The sequence below is a fragment of the Dermacentor andersoni genome, chromosome 3 (genome assembly GCF_023375885.2).
Source record: "Dermacentor andersoni chromosome 3, qqDerAnde1_hic_scaffold, whole genome shotgun sequence".
Taxonomy (NCBI): Eukaryota; Metazoa; Arthropoda; class Arachnida; order Ixodida; family Ixodidae; genus Dermacentor; species Dermacentor andersoni.
In genome coordinates, this window is record NC_092816.1 from 137,597,437 (window position 1) to 137,618,419 (window position 20,983).

At 46.9% G+C, this 20,983-nt stretch overlaps 1 long non-coding RNA gene across 1 annotated transcript; it reads right to left on the bottom strand.

Annotated features, from left to right (window-relative positions):
- Window positions 1-2,866: 2,866 nt before the first annotated feature.
- Window positions 2,867-17,588, bottom strand: LOC140216426 (uncharacterized). The gene is made up of 2 exons (XR_011893093.1): window positions 17,498-17,588; window positions 2,867-3,039 (listed from the first exon to the last, which is right to left on the bottom strand). It is a non-coding gene; the product is annotated as an uncharacterized lncRNA (long non-coding RNA).
- Window positions 17,589-20,983: the final 3,395 nt, after the last annotated feature.

The following is a 20,983-nucleotide window of genomic DNA, read 5'->3' on the forward strand; positions in this document are numbered from 1 at the left end:
CTGCGATGTGTGCCGAGCTGCTTCCGAGGAGTCATGCGTCTGCGTGGTGCTCCCAAGCGAGATAGAGGACGATCCCATCGAGGCGTGAGCCCCATGATCATGTCGGCCTTCATGGCGCGTCGCGGCCCCGCTGTCCGTGCCGATCCCTCCGAGACACCGAGTTCTTTGGTTCGTACCGCTCGCTGAGGCGCACGTTTCGTTGCCGCGCCGAATGCTGCGTTGTTCGGCGCTCACCCCGTGATTGGTGGGTGCCAAGTCCGATACGGGGCACCTCATAAGTGATCGCTGCGCCGTAGCGCATTGTCTTATACCCCTTGGTGGGTTGACGGGAACGCTATCGCGTTACACTCTTGAAGGCGAAGCTTAAGCGTCCTTGAATTTTTTCTCTCACTCCCGGCGATAGCTGCGAGGAACATTGGCGGTGGCGGCGGCGGACAACATCGCCAACCGAAACGGCTATTGTAATGAACCCATGCCAACTTACTCTATAAAAAGGTCCATTGTTTAATCACCGTAGCCACCACGACAACGTACTACTACCCTAGTATAACGCATGAATATATCAAGAGAGCGAGGGTTCAGTAATTATTTGCGACGTTCCCATTTAAGTCAGAAACGTTTAAGTTTCGCGACATGTACACTTATTATGCCCCCCCATTTTTATTAAATAGAAACTTTACGTAATGTACAGCTCCCTTGTGAGAACGAGACGCATAGTATGAAATGGCCATGTGACGCTATCGAGGACCTGCTAAGAGAAGGGGTTAATATTTGCCTTACTTTTAAAACACGCCCAGAACGTCCCAGAGAACTTGCATACATTTATTGAAAAATCCACAATTAAATCTCCCATTTTAATCTTGCCAATACTTTAGAGATAACAGACCGTTTTACTGCTCAAATATCGGAAAAACATCGGAAAAACCAACTACAAAACATGAAAATAAGCGAAAACGGCGTCTTAGACTTCTTATTAGGCGAGCAACGTTAAATATTTGCTACAAATTACACATAAAATGCAGCCCATTTTCAGCCAATGTCTTCACTTAATGTGACATAAAGTTATCTCGGGACATTAGGAAATGTTGCTAATAACGACGGCAGAACGCTTTCGAATCCTTGCTTAAGAATTTTTTTTCGAAAGCTGTAATTATCTGATACTCTTAAAACTCTGCGCATGCATCGCGCATAGCAAACTCCTCATTTTTGTAAAGTTCCCACATTCCCTCAACCTTTCTGCGCAGTTCATAGCATATGCTTGTAAATCGGTAGAACTATTGCATAAGTAAGTTTCTACAATTGTGTAATAAACTCACACAATTCAAACTTTCGGCGCACATTACTTATAGCATGACCATGTCATCTGCAATTAGAGAATTGCTAGCACCTTTGATTCATCTATGGCAGAGAGGAAACGTTGTGTCTCATGTAACGCCTCCAAGCAGGCACAAAACGGCGCTCAGCAATTTTTATTTAGCCCCTAATTGACACACATAAACTGCAGCAAGACTATGTATATAAGGGCAACCAACAAGACAAAAAATATGCATTCCTTCGATTATGAGATAGATGGTAAGGTCATAAGCAGTGAAAATCACATTAAGCACCTCGGAATTACCATATCGAGTGACCTCAACGGGAAAGCACTCATAAACATATGATCATCAGCTGAAAAAAAGCTCTGGCACTTGAGGCGAAAGTTAAAACTTGCTCCTCAACAAACTAAATTAGCTGCATAATTAACGCTTGTTCGTCCCACATTAGAGTACGCGAGCGTCGTGTGGGATCCGTTTAGTACTCAGTACTAAACGGAGTACTCATCTTTCCCCCAAACAATAGAGGAATGGGACGAATTCAACGAATGGACGAATGGGACACGAATTATAACAGAGGACAGTGTAAGTAAATTTGAAACCACACTAACAAAATTTTTTACCTCGGCTAGAAGTACATAGCTACTACTTTAATGATGGTAATTTGTCTAACTTATGTTCCTGGTTGTAATGCACATGATTAATTCAGCGGCTGTGGTACATTTGATACCACTCTGATGTAATTTGTCGTTTGCTTCTTCTTGCTTTGCATTGTCCTTTTCCTTTGTATATGCTTTACTTGGTGTGTTCTAGACTGCGGCAGCACTGCTATCTTGTTTCGTTTGTCTTGAAACCGCCCTGTAATAGCCTTCGGCCAACAGTATCGATAAATGAAATAAAATAAATAAACGTTAGAATTTGCTTTCATACCACCCCTAGCATGCACGTGCTACACACTCTCCCCCTCACCCACATCCCCTTAGAATATAATATAAACTTGATAGATAATCTCGGTCTCTCATGACATTGTGGAAGCTGGTATTCTACGTTTTTGAGAGCTTCTATAGTCGCGCTAACATCACTAAAAAGTCAAAAAGAAGAAGCGAACAAACAAATCAACAAAATAAGAACGCTTAGAACATTGTGGTAGCAGAGCACAACGTGTGATTGCAGCGCATAGCTCATTTAAAAAAAAGTAAGGGCAAGTCGGCTATTGAAGCAAAAGCTGGCTAAGCATTACTTTGTTTACTCACTGTTCATTTTTTGCTATAGTAGTCAAGCCAGTTAGACCACGTGATAGCTTAGATTGGCCTACTAACAGTGTACGCTGGCTAGAGAAGCTGACCAGCTGCCAAACATAGCCGTATAGAAAAGTTTTCTTTAAGTCTTGCCAATGTCTCTCATTACACAAACATGCACATACACACAACGCGAGCTCACACACACGCACGTACACACGTGCGCGTGCACACACTAAATATATTATGAACGAGGGAGAGTTTTGTATTGTCGACAGAGGTTACCCATAAGACGGTCACAGTCACAGCCTCAAATACTGGAAAAATATTCATTATTTTATTTCCGCTTAGTGTCATTTACCCATAGTTGACGTTGGCGGTGGAACACAAGTCCCGTTTCCAGTGTTCGAGTGACCGAATTTCGGGGTGACAACACATAGGCACTGCGGAGGATGGCAGGTATGGCTTCCATTCGAAAAACGAAAGCACTGGGAATGGAGAGAGACAGTATTATAAATTCGTATAGCTGCGGAGAAATAATATGTATTAGTGTTAAGTCGTATCTACTTTGGTTTCCCGGAGAAATATTGACTGAAGTTCATGCTTTGTAGTGGTTTATTACCTGCAGCAGCATGGGAAGTTTGACTACTGCCAGAACTGCTGTTGCAAGATCGTAAGACCGCTAAACAAGACAGCAATATCAATGACAAAAGGAAATTATCAAAATTCTATGCAATCTTTTATAGTGAAGGAAAGACCCATGCGAAGAACTCGACATCAAGTACAAATGTATGAACGCGTAAAGCAGACTCAGCGCATGACCACTGTCAACCTTTAGTCTCTGTCATGCTTGAGTACCTCAATTAACAGCAAATCGCGTGAAGTCACTAAAGCAGAAAATTTATCTTGAAATAAAATCAGATGATCAAATAGAACATCACACCAACACACAAAAAATCGAAATCATACAAGAAAGCCAGAGTCATATAATGTGCAGTAAAATTTTCGCTGTAGAAATATTATTGTTCACAGGGCTCTGTTCAGGTCAATTTGCACAAGAAAATCACGCACGGCTTTTACAGCTGTTCTTTATTTTATTCGATACGAGGGCAACCACTGCAAGTGCCTGTGCCGCAATTGTTCTTGCACAGAAAGTTGGATCCCGTGACCTCAATTTGGCGGGGCAAGTGCGCACGCGGTCATTTTATGCCACGATATTAGGGGTTTGGTTTATTTCGATTGTTCACAAATGTTGCCTCTTGCCGTTAAATAATACTAACTGCTGTTTCAGAACAGAAATCACGGCAGAACTCATGTCATGGTGACTTTCGATGGCAATGTGACTAGCATTCGAGCAATGCAGCGATACGTCTTATTTTTCAAACCAAGTTTATTTACCATCTGTAGTTGTCATTCTGGGTCTTTTGTTACTTCGGCTATACGTGAGAAAATCCGGTATCATCCCTTCTTTCCATGGCACTCGCTTGCCAAGGTCGCCAATGAGCATGGCGGCATGACTACGACTGTATGATGCGGACGCACTGACGACTATGGAATTACGAAGAAGGAATAATAATGTCAATGGAACGACAGAGCGGGTACGACAATAATGGCATGACCGTATTGAGATGACAGTTCTTAAATAATGACGATAGTATAACGTCGGCAGCATGACGACGCTGACACGAAGACAATTAGAGGACGACAAGTGTATGACGATGACCCGATGACGAAGCTGGAATGACGACGATAGTACAATGACGACGGCATGACAACAATGATTGCTAACAAATGCATGATAGCGACTGTTGACGACGCAGTAAATACAATGGCAAGACAAAGACGGCACATTCACGATTGAAAGACGATGGCATATTTACGACAGAATCACGAAGGAATGACATCGCTCGATTGAAGAAGGTGGTATGACGAGGACAGAATGGCGACAATAGGGTGATGTTACTGAAGAGATGATGATGGCAAAACGACAGCGCGACGACGACGACGACGACAGGACAATGGTATGACGACAATGGCTTCACCCCCACGACAGGCCGAGAGCCGAAAATAAAGGTTAGAATGACATCGATGGAATAGCCATGATGGCATCACCACAATGGTGCAACAACATATGTATGACTGCATGATGACAACACAATGACGACGGTGACATGACAACGATATGAGGACAATGGGATGACGACGATGAGTATATCACGATTTGGCATGATGATGACTTGATCAGAAAACCTGTATGACAACGATGATGTGGTGACGAGGGCACGATCAGTGCCGAATGATGAAGCTGGAGTCACAACAATTGCATGACCACTACACCATGATGACGACAGTACTACCACGGATGCATGTTGGCGACTGTCTGACGACGACACACTGAAGACGATGCCTCACAATGATAGCGTAATTACGATTGAATGACAACAGCCTAATTACGATAGAATGACGACGAAGGATTGACATTGATGGAACGACGAAGGCAGCATGACAAGAGTAAAATGACAGCCTGACGACGACGGCATGACGGTAATGGTATGACGACGACTGTCTGGCGAGGATCGCATAATGGCAAGGGCATGACGAGAGTCGGATGACGAAGTTAGAATGACTACGATGCAACTAACGCGATGGCATCACGACCAGGGCATGATAATGAATACATGACGACGACTGTACGATGACACAACGATCACGATGGCATGACTTCGATATGAGAACAATCGGATGAAGACGAGCGTATGATGACAACGGCGTAACGACTGCTCCATCCCGAATGCTGTATAACGACGATCGTGTGACGATGACCGCATGACGAGAAGCGATTGACGAAGCTCGAATGATGACGACGCAACGATCACGATGATGTCACCACCATGAGTACATTCCTATAGTGGCGCGAGCTATTAGACAACTTGGTCAACTGGGTCGGGTTAGAAGGCGTGACGACGGCAGAATGACGAAAGCAAATTGACAAAGCTGAAATGACCACGACGGCATCACAACTACGAGCGTATGCCTTGTGGATAGATAGATAGATAGATAGATAGATAGATAGATAGATAGATAGATAGATAGATAGATAGACAGACAGACAGACAGACAGACAGACAGACAGACAGACAGACAGACAGACAGACAGACAGACAGACAGACAGACAGACAGACAGACAGACAGACAGACAGATAGATAGATAGATAGATAGATAGATAGATAGATAGATAGATAGATAGATAGATAGATAGATAGATAGATAGATAGATAGATAGATAGATAGATAGATAGATTTGAAGTGTCTGAAGTATGCAAAGAATACTAAGCGAATTAAAAAGTTGCTTGTGCCCATCCATATGCTTTTTAATACTCTCATCAGGGAATATACCCAACCGAGGCCTAGATTTCATCCTGTTTTGGATGGTTCGTTTAGAAAGTAACAAGACCTGCTCTATGCAAAAGTAAACTGGTCGGGAGGAATTTCGGCTGCGTGAATGAATTAAAGATCCCTCTTCGCAATTTCCTTGTCCCTAAGTTTACTTGATTGTTGCCCGTTATTGTCAACGTTCAAGAATCGGCTGGTACGATTGATGTATAAGCGTCATACTAAATCAGCGTAACCAAAACTGAAAGGCAAAACAAGGGCCCGCTTGGACGAGAGCTGACCCGTGGTGTGCGTGGTGATTCCTAGGAGCAAAGAATGCTTCACCGGCAGAAGTGCAGCTGTGTCGGGTGCGGTTAACGCTCCATCGTTCACTTCAAGAGAACAACGCCGCCATCCTACTGCCGCGCAGGTGACAGATTGACCGTCACGAAGAGGCCACCATCTGATGACAGGGGCATTGTCAAGGACTCCCAGGGAAATGGCGGCAATGGTGGTACGTTGGAGACAAGAGAGCTTGCAACGGTGGGACGTTGGAGACAGGAGGTGGTGAGCGGTTCGGCGTTTGTGATTGGCCAGTGAGTTCCCTTGACGAGCGAAAGAGGAAAAAAAAACGGTATAAAACGCGGATCCGGATGCGATGAAAGTGTGCTCGGACGCGAACGTGTGCTACAACTCATACTTGGGCTCGGACGTGCACGTGGGCTCCTGATCATGCTCGTACTATTAGTCGTAGCAGTACATGCAAACTCTGAACTTGCTAAAATGTAAATAATCCCTTTTCTCATTCCTTTGACATCGCTCCAGACCTCTCGACGTCGAGGCACCTGGCACATCACCAGCCACTGGAAAATAATGACCGCTCGGACACCCGAAACCCAACAACTGGTTGACCACGATGGGCTACGCTACCCTGAGTCCCAACAGTGATTAGCTTTGCCATAGTGGAAATGGAAAGTATCCCACTTTTATTCCTATCGGCAGTGCCAATACATGCGGCCTCGTTTATGACGCAATATAAACAGGAAATTACTTACCTAATTACGCAAGCTTCACAGTATAAAAATTCAGTGGCAATTTAGTGCTAAATACGAGAGAAATGCGTTAGAATTACGTCGTACTTCTTGGAGATCCCGGATCCATGATTTAAACTGCGTTCACCAAGATTTAAAATCTTGTTCAGAAGCTCACTCGACACATGTCCTGCCCATAGAGGAGCGAAGTGGAACTGACGGGGGTCCGGAGCAGACCACCGTTAGTCGTATTATATGATACACATACACGCTCTGCTAAGCTCCCCAATCTCTCTACTTTTACAACGTGACCGGCTTTGCACACTTCACACACATAGATAGTAGTGTTCTGGGAGGAAAGGATTCTGGGAAAATAGCCAATGCATTCTTGCATGCGAAAGGCCACAAAAGCCTTTCTGCACTTGCCGGTTACTGGACTGTACGAACGCTTGCGGCAGCCGACATTCCTCTGCGATCACTTCCTCTGCGACCGGCAAAACAGAATTTGCAACGCCCCCTTTTTACTGCGGATCTTGACTGAAGAAAAGTCACAGACCGATGCGGCACACTCAGTAAAGTCACAGAGTAAGCTGGAGGCGCGGAACCTTAGGAGCTCCATTTTCGGCAGAAAACACTAGAGGGTCGTAGCGATGTTTCCTTACGTCCTTTTCACGAGGACTATCTGAACTGTCTACCCTTTGTTGACGGCGAGACGCGGCTTTTTCTTCTCTCTGCACAGCGGTCTGCTGAGCCCGCCTGGTTGCAACCGCGCGCATAGCTCTATGATTCACTTCTCCAGCCGGGGTTCGTACCTTGTGAGGAAGGGCCATAACGTGTACGGAAGACTAAAGACAGGTATTTAGACTACACGACACACATGTCACATCCCTTGACCCGTCGCACGATACGATGCTGCTATTGTTGATGATGACGATTTATTAGCATCCCTTTGAAACGGGGCGGCGGCAAAGAGTCATCTAACCTGCTTGGGTTAACCACGTCTAATAGCCAACTGTCACACGCAACTGTTAGATGTCGGGACACCTGGTTGAATAAAACGCAACTGCAATGCAAAGTTTGCACGTATCGACGCTACGCGGTGCGCCTGTCACATGGCATGGCAACTGGCACAATTCAATGCTGATGCTGCTGCTGCTACTGATTACGATTTATTGGCTTCCCTTTGGAATGGCGGGGTGACAAACAGTCACCTAGCTTTCTTCATTTAATGAGGTATGCTAGACATGTTTTTCATTCTAGAATTGATGTATACATCTCCTTCCTTAATTTTATTTTTCTTCCCCAAGACAATCCCCCCTTTCTTAGCCAAGTCATTCTAGAATAGTTGTATACATCTCCTTAATCTTCTTTTTCTTCCTCAAGACAATCCGCCAATTTCTTGGCCACTCTCCCATTGTTGAAAGGAGCCACACACTTCATAGGAAACACAAACTACCTTGTACCCCTGCCTATGCAACTGCTACATGGAATGCCGCCTGTGTAATAATATGCAACTGCATTGCAAAATGCGAACGTATCGACGTTACGCAACGCGCATCTCACATCGCGTGGCAAGTGACACAATACGATGATGATGATGATGCTAATGATGATTATATTGGTCTTTTGGTCTCCTCTTTATGCCATGCATGTTTTTCATTCTAGCCCTTTTTATTCAACGGATTAATGTTATTGTTCTTCCTCAAGACAAATCCAAGCATTTCTAGGCCAATCCACCATAGTGGGTAGGAACCTGCCTATAGCTCCGACGCATACCGGTGGCGACGGGGGCAGCGCCGGCGGCGGTGTACAACATGGCCAACCAAAATGGCTATTGAAATGAGCACATAACAGCTTACGCTGTGGATTTTACGGCTTTTTGCACGTGCCTGTCTCGCCACCACTGGTATAGATACTTTTTGCGGGCTTGTTCTCTGGTTATAAACAAACGGTGCATGCGTTGTGCGAGGGATTTGTTGCTTTAAAACCAGACACGTCATCTCCACGTTGGTTCGGTTGCGGTGGGCGCAATCCGATCTGAGTGGCATTCAGATACGCTCCCTTACTTGTACGAGTGTCACACGGGTACTTTCTATTGCGATTGAACGTGCACCTTGTGACAACCGCATTATATTTATGTGCGCGCTAAAAGTACACTAGATGGCCGAAAGGAATCCTGAACGAGCACTAGAGCTTATATCGTGCAATTTCAGAATGATAAGCCAAGCATTTTTCTAATATGCCAAATATTCTCTACGCGTGCACTCTTGAGTAAGGCTACTTCACAGTACGTGGAAGTGTCACAGTGATTCAACGAGGTCGCTTGACCGGGGAAACTTCAGTAGCACCTTCGTCGCCTTCTGGTGTGAAAACCGTATGAGCCGGCGCTTTCCCTCTTTCTGTGTGCGTGCTTTTCTTTATCTTTCTGTCTCCCCTTGCCCCTTGCCCCTTCCCCAGTGCAGGGTAGCAAACTAGATATCTATGGTACAGTTAACCTCCCTGCATTTCACGTGTCATTTGCATCTCTCTCTTTCTCTAATTACTAGTTAGTGGATTGACAACTGTGGCATTCTCTCATGGATCTTTGTACTAAAAGGTAATCAGCTCGCAGTGTTTTGTGTTCAGAGTGGAGAATGTTCGAAAAATTTGATGTACCACTCTTTAATAGCGTTTTGCAAACTCTGTTTTACTGTAGCTACTTTTCTCCCAGATTACCTTTGTCTTTCTTTCTTTGCGCCACTACCCAGGAATGAAATATCGAATCGCCAACTCAAATCAAGGTTTTGCTGTACCAGAAATATTTCGCGATTCTTTTTTGGAAACACAATATTCCCGGGAAAATAAGATAGAAAGGTAGCACCGTAACTTTTGTAGACACTCTCTCGCGTTTGTAAGCCTTATTTTCTGGTCTCCACTAAAGCCGGCCCGAATTCTTTGGAGCTCACTGGGAGTCACAGTCCTGTATAAGAGATAATGACACTTATCGAATATTCAGAGAGTGAGGTATGTACACGTGTTGCGTAAGAATGTATGAAGATGAACGATTCATCACGAGTTACAATGTAAACGAGGGACGAAAATATTGCGTCTTTTCTGTAAGCAACTACAAAAGCTCAAACAGGGAAGATTTGAGGGAAGCTGTGAGGGGAAGCTGTGAGGGGGCATACACAAATTTTGCAAAATTGACGCATTCAGGAGTACTCAAGCAGACAATACGGTAACGATCTCGCACCATAAAACTTAATATTGAACCTAAAATATGACAACCTCTGGCTTCGAAGCCATTGCCAATATAAAAAGAGAAACACCGTGAAGTGAACGGCAGTAATGTTGATTGAATACAGCGGCTGGAAGTACGTACGGCTAGGTCTTGGAATACGATTTCTAGCATTGCCGTCTAGTACGCGCTGTGTATGGAAGTGGTCGTAGTTTTTGGAGAAGGCGCAATGTGCTTGGAAGAATAGATACGCCTCATCTAGATGTCCTTTTAGGTTGTAGCGAAAGTTTCCTACCGTTCACGCAATCGCGGTCGGCGGAAAACGCCGAAACAATAAGGAACAGCGGCTTGCTGTGCCGCCTCGGTGTCGTGCGCTGCCGTTGTAAACCGAGGCAGCGTAGGTCGTTTGAGGCACGCAAAAGACGTGTTAACACGGCACAAGACTTAGCAGCGCCCCACGGACGCGCGGTGATTAGGCTCTATAGTTACCAGGTCGAGGCATATAACTGCGTCAGTGAGCAGGCCTATTTCGATGTCTCACACAAAAAGAGGAGACTCTCTCAAAGCACTTCAGTGCCTCGTCAGTGCCCTCAGGTTACCTAATTTGGTACTTATTATTGCGATAGCAACTATATGAAGACCGCAAGTGAATTTCTGCCATCGGTGTCGGCGTCACCATTGCCGTCACCGTGATCGTTCCGTATAAAGTTCAACGGGGAAACAACGTCGCCGCGCGCCCTACGCTGTGTGCGTGAGTGAAAACGTGCGAGGGGAGCCGACGATCGCGGATCAATCGCGCCCGTGAAATACCGACGTAAGCGGAGAGGGAGCGCGCCGTCCTCCGTCGCGCGCGAGGCACCCGACGTTGCGAGTTACCAGGGGGAGGGGCGAGAGGGGCCGTTCTACTCCGGCTGGAACTGCGCATGTAACGGCTGCGTGTGGTCGCGCGTCCGTATCTTAAAAGCAATCTGCGTTAAGGGCAGACTCTAGGTGCGTCGGTGGCTCGTAGCTTTGTGCGTGCTGCGTGTTCTCGGCGCTCACTTTGCGTTGAAGCGATAGAAAGCTCGGACATAACTTCGCTCGCTGCTGCTGCCTTGTTTCCTCACGCCAGCGTTTTGATAGCGAGTGTCCGCGGTCATTGAGTGTGATGTGTTCATGTCTGCTGTGCACGCTGACACCATGCTTGTTAATTTAGTTAGCAAGCGAACCTTTACAAGTTGATATGGCCTATAAAATACTATCGTTATTTCGTATGGCTGTCTGCTAATTTGCTATCTCAGTCGATACTTCGCCTACCAGGCGAAACTCCAACTTTTTCATGATGAAACGCTTTTAGCTCCCGTTGTCGGTGACCTTCAAATGACCTTGAGCCAAAACCAGAGCCGTTATTTGGGTACTTAAACATAAACATCCGGGCAGGTTGCTGACAAGGAAATTTATTCACCCGTAGGCACACTTACAACTATGGTATGAACGAAAAGTACAATATAAAGTGCAGCACATGTAATACATCATTCTTCACGTAAATAAAACAGATTAGCAAATGAAATAATAAATGGTGTCTGCTTGACACTGGCTTTGCCATACACAACAACACTACCAAACTCATCGTCCACACAAAAGCATTATTGTCAACCTCGAATTTATGAAAGATACCCGGCGCACATACATATACAGTCTCAACTCACGCAACAGATTTGAGCATTATTATGACTATAGAAAGAATTTACCTCGCGAGACGGTTATGTACCGCGTAGACCAGCGGCGAAGAAACTCGGCTTCACCGAGTTGGAACAACTGTTCTTCAAGATGACCTGATAATACCAACCGTAGTTTACGCATTCTGGGGTATATTGCCTTATTTGACTGCTGAGATTGTTCTGCGATGTTGCGGAAGCACCACAAAACGTAGCTAGCGCTGTAGTAGACGAGACTCGCAAACCGATCTCGGCGCGGTGGTGGCCGCACGATGAATATTCCGAACATTCTTGCAACTAACTTCCAGAAGGTGCGTGCTACAACGCAGTCCTTTGCTACATGCGCGTTGGTCCCTGTGCGCAATATATGCATTTATCATTCGCTACCATATGCCAGCGTTCAAGCCTGTCTCTTGTAGGTAGAATGCCCCACTGATATTGCCAATGAAAACCCTTCACTTGAGAGGGCAAATCAGGTGAAAGCACGGCTGTTCATGTTTGTGTAGTAGCTGTCCGTGGAGGTACAGCTGTCTCACACAACATTTCACAAACTCTGGAAACTGGTGTCGCACGCCACTTTGTAATTCTTAGTTGTACAAGCTGGCTTTGCAAGCGCGCAGCCGCCGCATACTGCGGTGTTGGCGTTACCGCCAACACCGCAGTATCCTGCGGCATAAGCGGACATCAGTCCTGCGGCATAAGCGTTCGACGGTAATGGCCCAGCCAATAAAGGAGCAGTGGCCTACCTGGGTACTCCTCATCATCAAGTAGATCACATGTACTCTTAGTGCACAACAGCCTACCGAATGTAACTATGCACGGCAAGCTCCATCCTCCGCTGGATTTTGGCAGACGCAAGAATTGCTGCGCTACGTATTGCGACTTGTTTAGCCAGAACCATGAGAAAATAAGTGAGTTTACTACTCGTACTGTTGGTGACGGCGGGAGAGCTACCCTTGCAGCAAACCACCGTTTATTGCACAATACGTTCTTAATGAAGAAAGCCCTTTCTGCCAGCGGCAGTGGCGACGGAGTCATTGCTTCCGACTGTTCTTTAATGGAGCTGACAATGTCTCGCCACGTGTGAGGTGAAGCACCACTTGTACAAAATTTGATACCTAGTATTTGCATAAGCTCGGTCTGTTTAATGTCCCCTGGTAGCGTTATTTCGGCGCGACCTAAATTTAATGCTTCACATTTTCTCATATTTATTTTGCCCCCTGACATTGAAGCATATTGATTATAAATACGAAATACCCCTACAAGACTGTCCCCATCCCGTAAAAACAAAGTGATGTCATCCGCATACGCTGATACTTTTATGCACCCGGTTCCCGGCATAGGAACACCTCTTACGAGCGGGCTCTCGCTAAACCGCCTTAACAACGGGTCAATCGCAAGCACAAACAATATCGGTGACAAAGGACAACCTTGCCGCACTTCCCTTGTCACATCAAATCTAGGTTTTAAAATGCTGGTAAGCAGTAGCTCAGCTATTGTTCGCGAATACAACATCCCCAGGATGTCTACAAGCTCTTCAGTGAAGTTATAGCATCGTGAAACCTCAAATAAGTACAGCTGTTCTAAGCGGTCGAACGCTTTGGCTTGGTCCAAGCTTACTAATACTGCTGAAGCTTCACGCGCTGTTGTGTATTGTATGATATCACGTGTTAAGTTGAGAGACGAAAATATACTCCGACCCGGCACGGAACATGTTTGGTGTACACTGACTATTTTCGGCAATAACATTTTCATGTGATTTACAAGAAGGGTTGTGAATATTTTATAGTCTGTGTTGAGCAGCGTTATAGGCCTCCAGGATGAGGGTTCTGCAAGGTTGGAGTCTGGCTTTGGCAAGAGCATTACGCGGCCCCGATTAAACGATTTAGGAATACCTTCCCGCGCAAGAATGCCGTTGAGGAGCGATACTAAGGCAGTGCCTACTTCCTCCCAGCAAGACCGGTAAAATTCGACTGGTAAGCCATCTGGACCGGGTGTTGATCCGCTGTTCATAGATCGTATAACATCAAAAACGTCTTGCAGATTTGTTGGAGACAATAAATTCTGCCCTTCTGTATCTTCCACTTGAGGTAGGTTAGCGCAAAAGTCCGAAATTTCTTCACTCAAAAGCTCTGCATTGTAAATCTTTTCCGACGAAAATGCGCCTGAGAACCAGTTCCAAAAAATTCTTTCGATATCTCGCCTCGCACCGCCCTCTGCGCCATCTTCTATTATAACCCTTTCGATGAAAGAGCTGCTATTTTGCCTCCTGCTGGACGCACGAGCCAGCCGCAGTACCTCAGGGTCGGAAATTGGCCTGTTCGTCATCCACGCCTTTGCAGAGGTGCGAGTGTACCAGCTCATAAGTCTATGGTAGCGTTCACGCTGATGATCTAGGTATTCACGCATTAACTGTGGTTGCGGGTCACCGTGTCGTACTATTCTTATCCGTCTCAGGCACTCACAAGGCTGTTCGGTCTCTTTTCTTTTTCGTTTCCTGCTAGCTGCTATGCATACTGACCTCCACCTTTCCTTTAATGTATCCCACGCTTCGATATTGCATTCATAATCGCAAACTGTTGTAGCTACTGACGCTTTTAGTTCGGTTAGAGTCGCCTGGTCACGCAAAGAAGCAATGTCTAGTCTCCACATATCAGTGCGTTCACCTGGCCTTCATTCGAGGTTCAATACGACAGCGAATGGGCGATGATCTGAAATGTACCCGGCGTCCGCGGGGAGATCGAGGGTGCTGCACTGGACAATTTGCGTTGTTAATTCAGGGGGGAAATACATTCGATCTAGACGACATTGCGATTGCCTTTGCTGCCATGTGGCGCCACAACATCCGCCATGCATATGGACCCAGGCATCCGATAAATTGTATTCTTTCACTATACGAGATAATTCAGTTGCGTGCGTATTGGAAGCGTTTTGTCTTGGCCCTCGTGAGTCGCGCATGGGGTTAAAAGCGCCAACGATAAAGAATGGGTGGTTGTCTAACAAAAAAGGGGAGAGTCTCGCAAAGAAGTCATTGCAGTCTGACCGTACGGCGGGTCTATAGACATTCAATGCCCGAAGTTTCCTCTCACCCCAGAAAAAATCAAAGGTTATTACACGGCCTTCCAAGTCAATAAGGCAGTGACTTCCATGTAGAAGCACCCTACGAAAAACCGCCACTCCTACACCACGACATCTCCCGGGGCTATATGAAAAATAAGCTTTAACAGAAAATTCATCACAAAATCTTTTAACTTCCTGCTTGTTTCTCAAGTTACACTCCTGAAGAAAGAGGAGGTCGACTTTTTTCTCGCGGGCGAAATGAATTACTTCTCTCTGCTTATCTCTGCTACGAAATCCTTGTGCGTTAAGTGTCATTATGTGCAAATACGTGGTGAGTTAGTTGCGTACAGAAATAGACTAAGACAAATGGCTTACCACAAGCTAGTTGTGAACTGAATCGGCGTACTTGATCAGTGCAACAGCCAGAACACGGCAAAGTCAGCAATGACATAGGAGTATCACAGCAGCGAACGCGAAACGGGCACTGCTCATGTTCTTGACACAAGTTAGTCGGAAGCAAGCTGATTACTAAAATACCGAGGTTGCAGGCGCTCGCACAGGGGCGGGAACGCAATGTCTGCGCCCAACACCGTTCCGCCAACGCTGCCTGAGCTTCGTAGCGGGGAGTAGAGGAAAAGCAGCCCTTACGGGCAGCAGAAGCAGTGTAAGGCGCCATTGTTAGTACGTCTCCGAATCGGAGACAACGTCCATGGTAGTGGTGTCTCGTGGCATTTTCTTGCATTTCTTGTTGGGTGTCGCCATTGGTTCTGATGACGTAGATCTCTCTGAAGAGAGCATTTTCTTGGCTTCTTCAGACGCTGTTTGCAAGCGCGTGCTTCTCTCATTCACCGCTGTACTAGTACCACTCGCAAGCGCGGTCGTTGTCTTGGCAACCGGCGTGATCCTCGACGGACTGGCCGAGACTTCGGGGAGGCCGCAATGGCGTCCATCCGCGTCCTCGCTAGCGTTCGGTGTTGTAGCACATGGAAGGAGCCGTTCCCGTTGTGATAGCGTAGACTGGGCGTCTAACGTAGGCTCCTCGTCGTCTTCCGTGGCAGACGACACCATTGTGGCAGGTGGCGTCTCGTTGCTCTCTTCGTCAGTAGAGGGAGAAGACGCAGCGTCGCTGGCATCGGGGGACGCTGGCGTCGGTGCCTCTGGGGCACTTTCTTTTCCTACTTGATCTGTGGCTTGCGTCTGTGCTGCCTCTTCAGGTGTATTCTCTCCCAGTCGTGGCTGGGCGGGCGTCACTGGTGTCACTGCAGCAGCATACGAACGTGGCAACACACAGTCAAAAGTGGCATGCTCGCCATTACAACGTCTGCATGGCGCAACTGTCCGCTTGTGAGAGACAGTTACGGCGCTGCACTCATCTCTTCCGTTTCCTTTCCTAAAATCACTTCACACACACACACACACGCGCGTTGCACGTTGCAGTCGCATGGCCGAAAATGGCACATCGGGCGCATCGAGCTGATGTGCAGGTGGCCCCAAAATGACCTTCTGCTCCGCACTTGGAGCACACTGTCTTCATTCCTTTGTATTCCAGCATTACCCGAAAGCCAGTCCCCACGATGAAATTCGGTGGAGGTTTTACTATCTCGAGCTTGACCAGTCGGCTGCCATTGCTGATGTCCGTCCTGCTCTTGAAAACAACGTTGGAAATGCATCGGCATTTCTTATACGGTGCAAGTGCAGCAGTCATGGCGTCGTCACTGACACAGGGTGGAAGACGATAGACCGTCACATAAACCACTGGAGTGCCCATGCGTTCCAGCGCTACGACCTTGTTGGCGAGCAGCAGGGAGCCTTTTGCCGCCATCTTGGCTGCCTGAGCCGCGGAGCGGACAGCTGCCAAGAACTTGTTGCCGCCGTGATGTTGCAGATACTGCAACTCTGGCCCCAACCATTTGTACAAGACCGCATTACATACGCTAGTTAGCGCCCGAAAAAGTTACAAAAAATATTGCTTTCGAAGTATTCCTAATGATTCTTCACAATATCACTCAAAGTGTAACTTCTATTACGCTGAAGTTCTATTTGTCATTTTCATTAGTGACGTTCAAACGGCAGATAACAAAACCACATACGTCTCCGTTATCTTTTGTTGCTCAGACAGGGTTGCCTGTGTTTTTTTTTAACGCCACCCGCCCGTAAGTTCCGCGGCGCGGGTTTTGCGTCGCCTCGAGAGATGGCGCCTTCTTCAGGCGCTTTTCTTCTAGCTGGGCAGCGCGCTCTGTTTCCCTGGTGCCTTTCGCTGCCTGTCGTGCCGCCATCAGCCGGTTTTCTTCTTCTAGCTGTGCAGCGTGCATATGGACCAGTGCACAGTACAACATGGTGCAGTGCAGTGTGGTGCGGTGTGGTGTGGTGTGCCGTGTCCAACATGCACTACATCCATTTTAAGATTGTGGCTAGTGTTAGCTCCAACCAATCTGCTTTGCCGGTTGCCATTACATGCTTAAATCTACTATCGATTACGAGAGAGATAGCAATTTTTATTCTTACCATCAACTGACAAATACTTTTAAAAGTTTAGACGTTATGTAGGTTGGAAAACCAGTTCTTACCGGTCCCGAACATATCCTATGCAAAAGGCATGTGGAATTTGTAGGTCTTTTCCGTTGGCGTGGAGGACTGGATTGGCGATCAGGACTTACGTTGCGGCTGAAACGCAAGCACATGAAAGGTAAGCCTTTTAAACCAACATTGTCACGTGATCCTGACGGTGAAGAAAGAAACACAGTCAAAGGCGTGACTTCAAACGCTAACTCTTTATTGGGCGAAGTTGTGCAGAAAAAGGCATATAAATCTCAAGCACAACTATAGCAGCGAGAACAAGTTGTCGATTGTCGAAATCTGATTGAACGGTCAGACGCGTTGGCTGTTTACACATCGGTCATTGCACAATCCAGCGTTGTCGCAAGTACTCGCGTTAGTTCTATAAAATGTGTACTGCTGCCAAGCAATCAGGTTAGAAACAAGGTTATTTCGCTGTAGAATTGACAACATTCTGGAAAGCTCAGATACATGAAGGCGTGTCTTACGTCGAGCAATAATTTTAACAATTGTTAGCAGGTGAAATGTAGTCCCTTGGAAAAGTGATCAACAATGCACGCATGTCAACGCCCCTCGTTAAAAAGCATCGTCCCGATGCTGCGAACAGAACACGAAAGCGAAAAAAATACGCGTACAGATAACAACATAACAAAGCAAGCAAGAAATGAAGTCCCAGAACTCTCGAGCGTGCGTAGAATGGCTGAAGGCACACTACGTGAGCGACTTCGAGTCGTGTGTGGTGCCTCTGCGATCTTGTAAAGCCGTCGAGCACGGCCTCATAGTGTAGTGCATGATAACACTGAAGCATCTTGACTGATCAAAAATAGCATTGTAGAAGTCTTTCACTCAACTTGCGTCGACGTGGTGTGCAAATTCAAACACAGTCGCTGGGCTCGTATTCCACGTAGCGTCGTCGAAGATTGTAGCGTTCGCCGTCGATCCTTTGTTGGTTCTTGGTACGTAGGCGGGCGACCTGTCGGACTTCTTAGGCACTGTGGACGCGGGCACTGACATCGAGATGTCAGGGAGTTGTAGCTGAGCGGGTTTATGGGCCAGAGGGTGAGCGGAAACTGCAGCGGAGCGGAGCGCTTTGCTGCGCCACCAGTCGAACAAGGTTGGAGTTACTGTGAAAAGATTAGTGAGGTCGCTTAAGGTTCTCGATCGCGGCCATTCGCTTCAACTCGTCAGGTGAGCCAGCGCCGCCTTTGAAGATGACGGCGATGACATACCGCTGTTCGTGCAGGTAGTCGACATGTTTGTTTTGAAAAAAATTTGGAGGACGCTATGCTTCACCTTTAAGAGTGGAACACGATTGCATTCAAAAATCTCTGACTGCTGCTCCCGCATCCCGGTAACTGCAACGTATGTAACCATAATGTTTACCGGGAAAAGCTCGTGGAGAACGCTATGCACGAAGGCGGGCTTTGTGGTAGAAACGCCGCCTCTTTCGTGGGGCGCGACGCGGTGGAGGCGAGCGCCATCTGGAAATGTTTCAAGGAAATCAGGAGGTGGATAGGATAGCTCGAGGGCACGCAACAAACCGAGCATCCAACAATCCCGACCCCGCTGAGGAAACCGAGCCGGTAGCCCAAAGCTATTCAGAGATACTAAACTACTACAGAGGCATCAGACGAAAATACCCGCCCCCTCACAAACAACTAAATAGAGAAGACGCCGTAGCATGGCGACAGCTACAAACGGGAACATTCCCGTGCCTAAACATGCTAAGCAAGATCTACCCCACGCAGTACGAGAGCAAGTGCCCGTGGTGTGGAGACAAACCAACCCTATACCATACCACATGGGCTTGCCAGAAAACAGATGGGCTAGCCATAATAAAAAACCCGAGTGCGGAACAGTGGGAGAGGATGCTATCCAGCGACATCCTGAAAGTCCAACAAGGACTAGTAAAGCGTGCACGCAGGGCAGCTACCCTCAGCGGAGCCCTGGACTAGGGGAACCGACCCTGGAGAGAAGATGGAAGACTCCATCTGAAGCCGCAAAAATCACTGCAAAATAGAGCAAATAAACGTTTTTCATCATCATCATCAAGGAAGCGGGCGCGCCGCTACGTGGACTGCAAGACATTCACGCGCCGGCGCTCGTAAATGGCGAACGCCGTCGGCGGTCTCTGAATTGTACAAACGCTGGAAAAGGGGCTTGTTTGAGTTTCCGCGTAACAGAATTATGTTTTCTTGTACATTCAAACTACAATCCGAGAGCCATCGTGTCCGTAGGTTGTGTGTAAGTCGTACTTCAGGATTTTGTACGTATTTTAGCTTGAGAAATACAATTAGTTCAGTACGTTCCTTGTTCCACATGGACGGCTTGGGTATGGGTGTATGTAAAATCTTTTTTGCCGAAACGACGTTCGACGGCAACACAGAATTTTCTGCGACAGGAGCTTCTCAACGCTATCGCGTTAAAATGCTGGTGCGCTTCGCGTGCTCCGCTGGGGAGACGATACCAGCGAGCGAGCGGCCCGCTCCGCAAGAACGCTGGCCGCCCCATCGTACCCGCCCATGCGCAGTGGCGTCTCCGCTCGCCCGCTGACCCGTAAACCAGTTGAGCTATAACTCTCTATTATAAACGAGAAGAAAGGGGGTTAACCGAGGGGCCCGATTTTTATTAGTCATATCATAAGAAGCCAACAAACACTGACACCAAGGACAACACAGGGGAAATTACTTGTGCTTAATAAATGAAATAAAGAAACGATAAATTAATGGAAATTAAAGTGGATGAAAAAACAACTTGCCGCAGGTGGGAACCGAACCCACAACCTTCGCAACCCTTTCTTCTCGTTTATTACATAACGAGGGTCTCGAATCCGGTAACATTGATGCCTTCAGGTAGCATGTGTGCTGTGGGTTTATTGACCAGTTGCCTTCACCCAAAAAGATCACGTTCTCGTGACGCCTGCGGCAAAAGGACGTTCCACGTACGCCGCTAAGGTATGTGAGTGGTGGCGCCGGCTAACACTCCCAGGGTTCTACTAGGACACACAAATACCCAAGAAAGTGGATGGGGAAACGGCGCCGCGGTAGTTCAATTGTAGAGCGTCGCACGCGAAATGCGAAGGTTGTGGGTCCGGTTCCCACATGCGGCAAGTTGTTCTTTCATCCACTTTAATTTCCATTAATTTATCGTTTCTTTATTATTTCATTTATTAACCACAAGTAATTTCCCCTATGTTGTCCTTGGTGTCAACGTTTGTTGGCTTCTTATGATATAACTCTCTATTATAGTCTTTCTCGCTGACGTGCAGCAGCATAGCGTGGAATGTGGTACATGTGTTCCTTCCTTAAACCACCTGGAACTGCGTCATCTGCATTGTCTCCTGAATTCCCGTGTTTAAGCCGAGGTTACGTACGGAATGTCGGTAACCCGCCTCTTGTGTTCGATGTCGACGAGTATCTGAACATCTGAAGTATCTGAACGAGTATCAACATCTGAAGTGTATCCTCTTCAGATGTTGCGTTAGAACATTTGTCTAC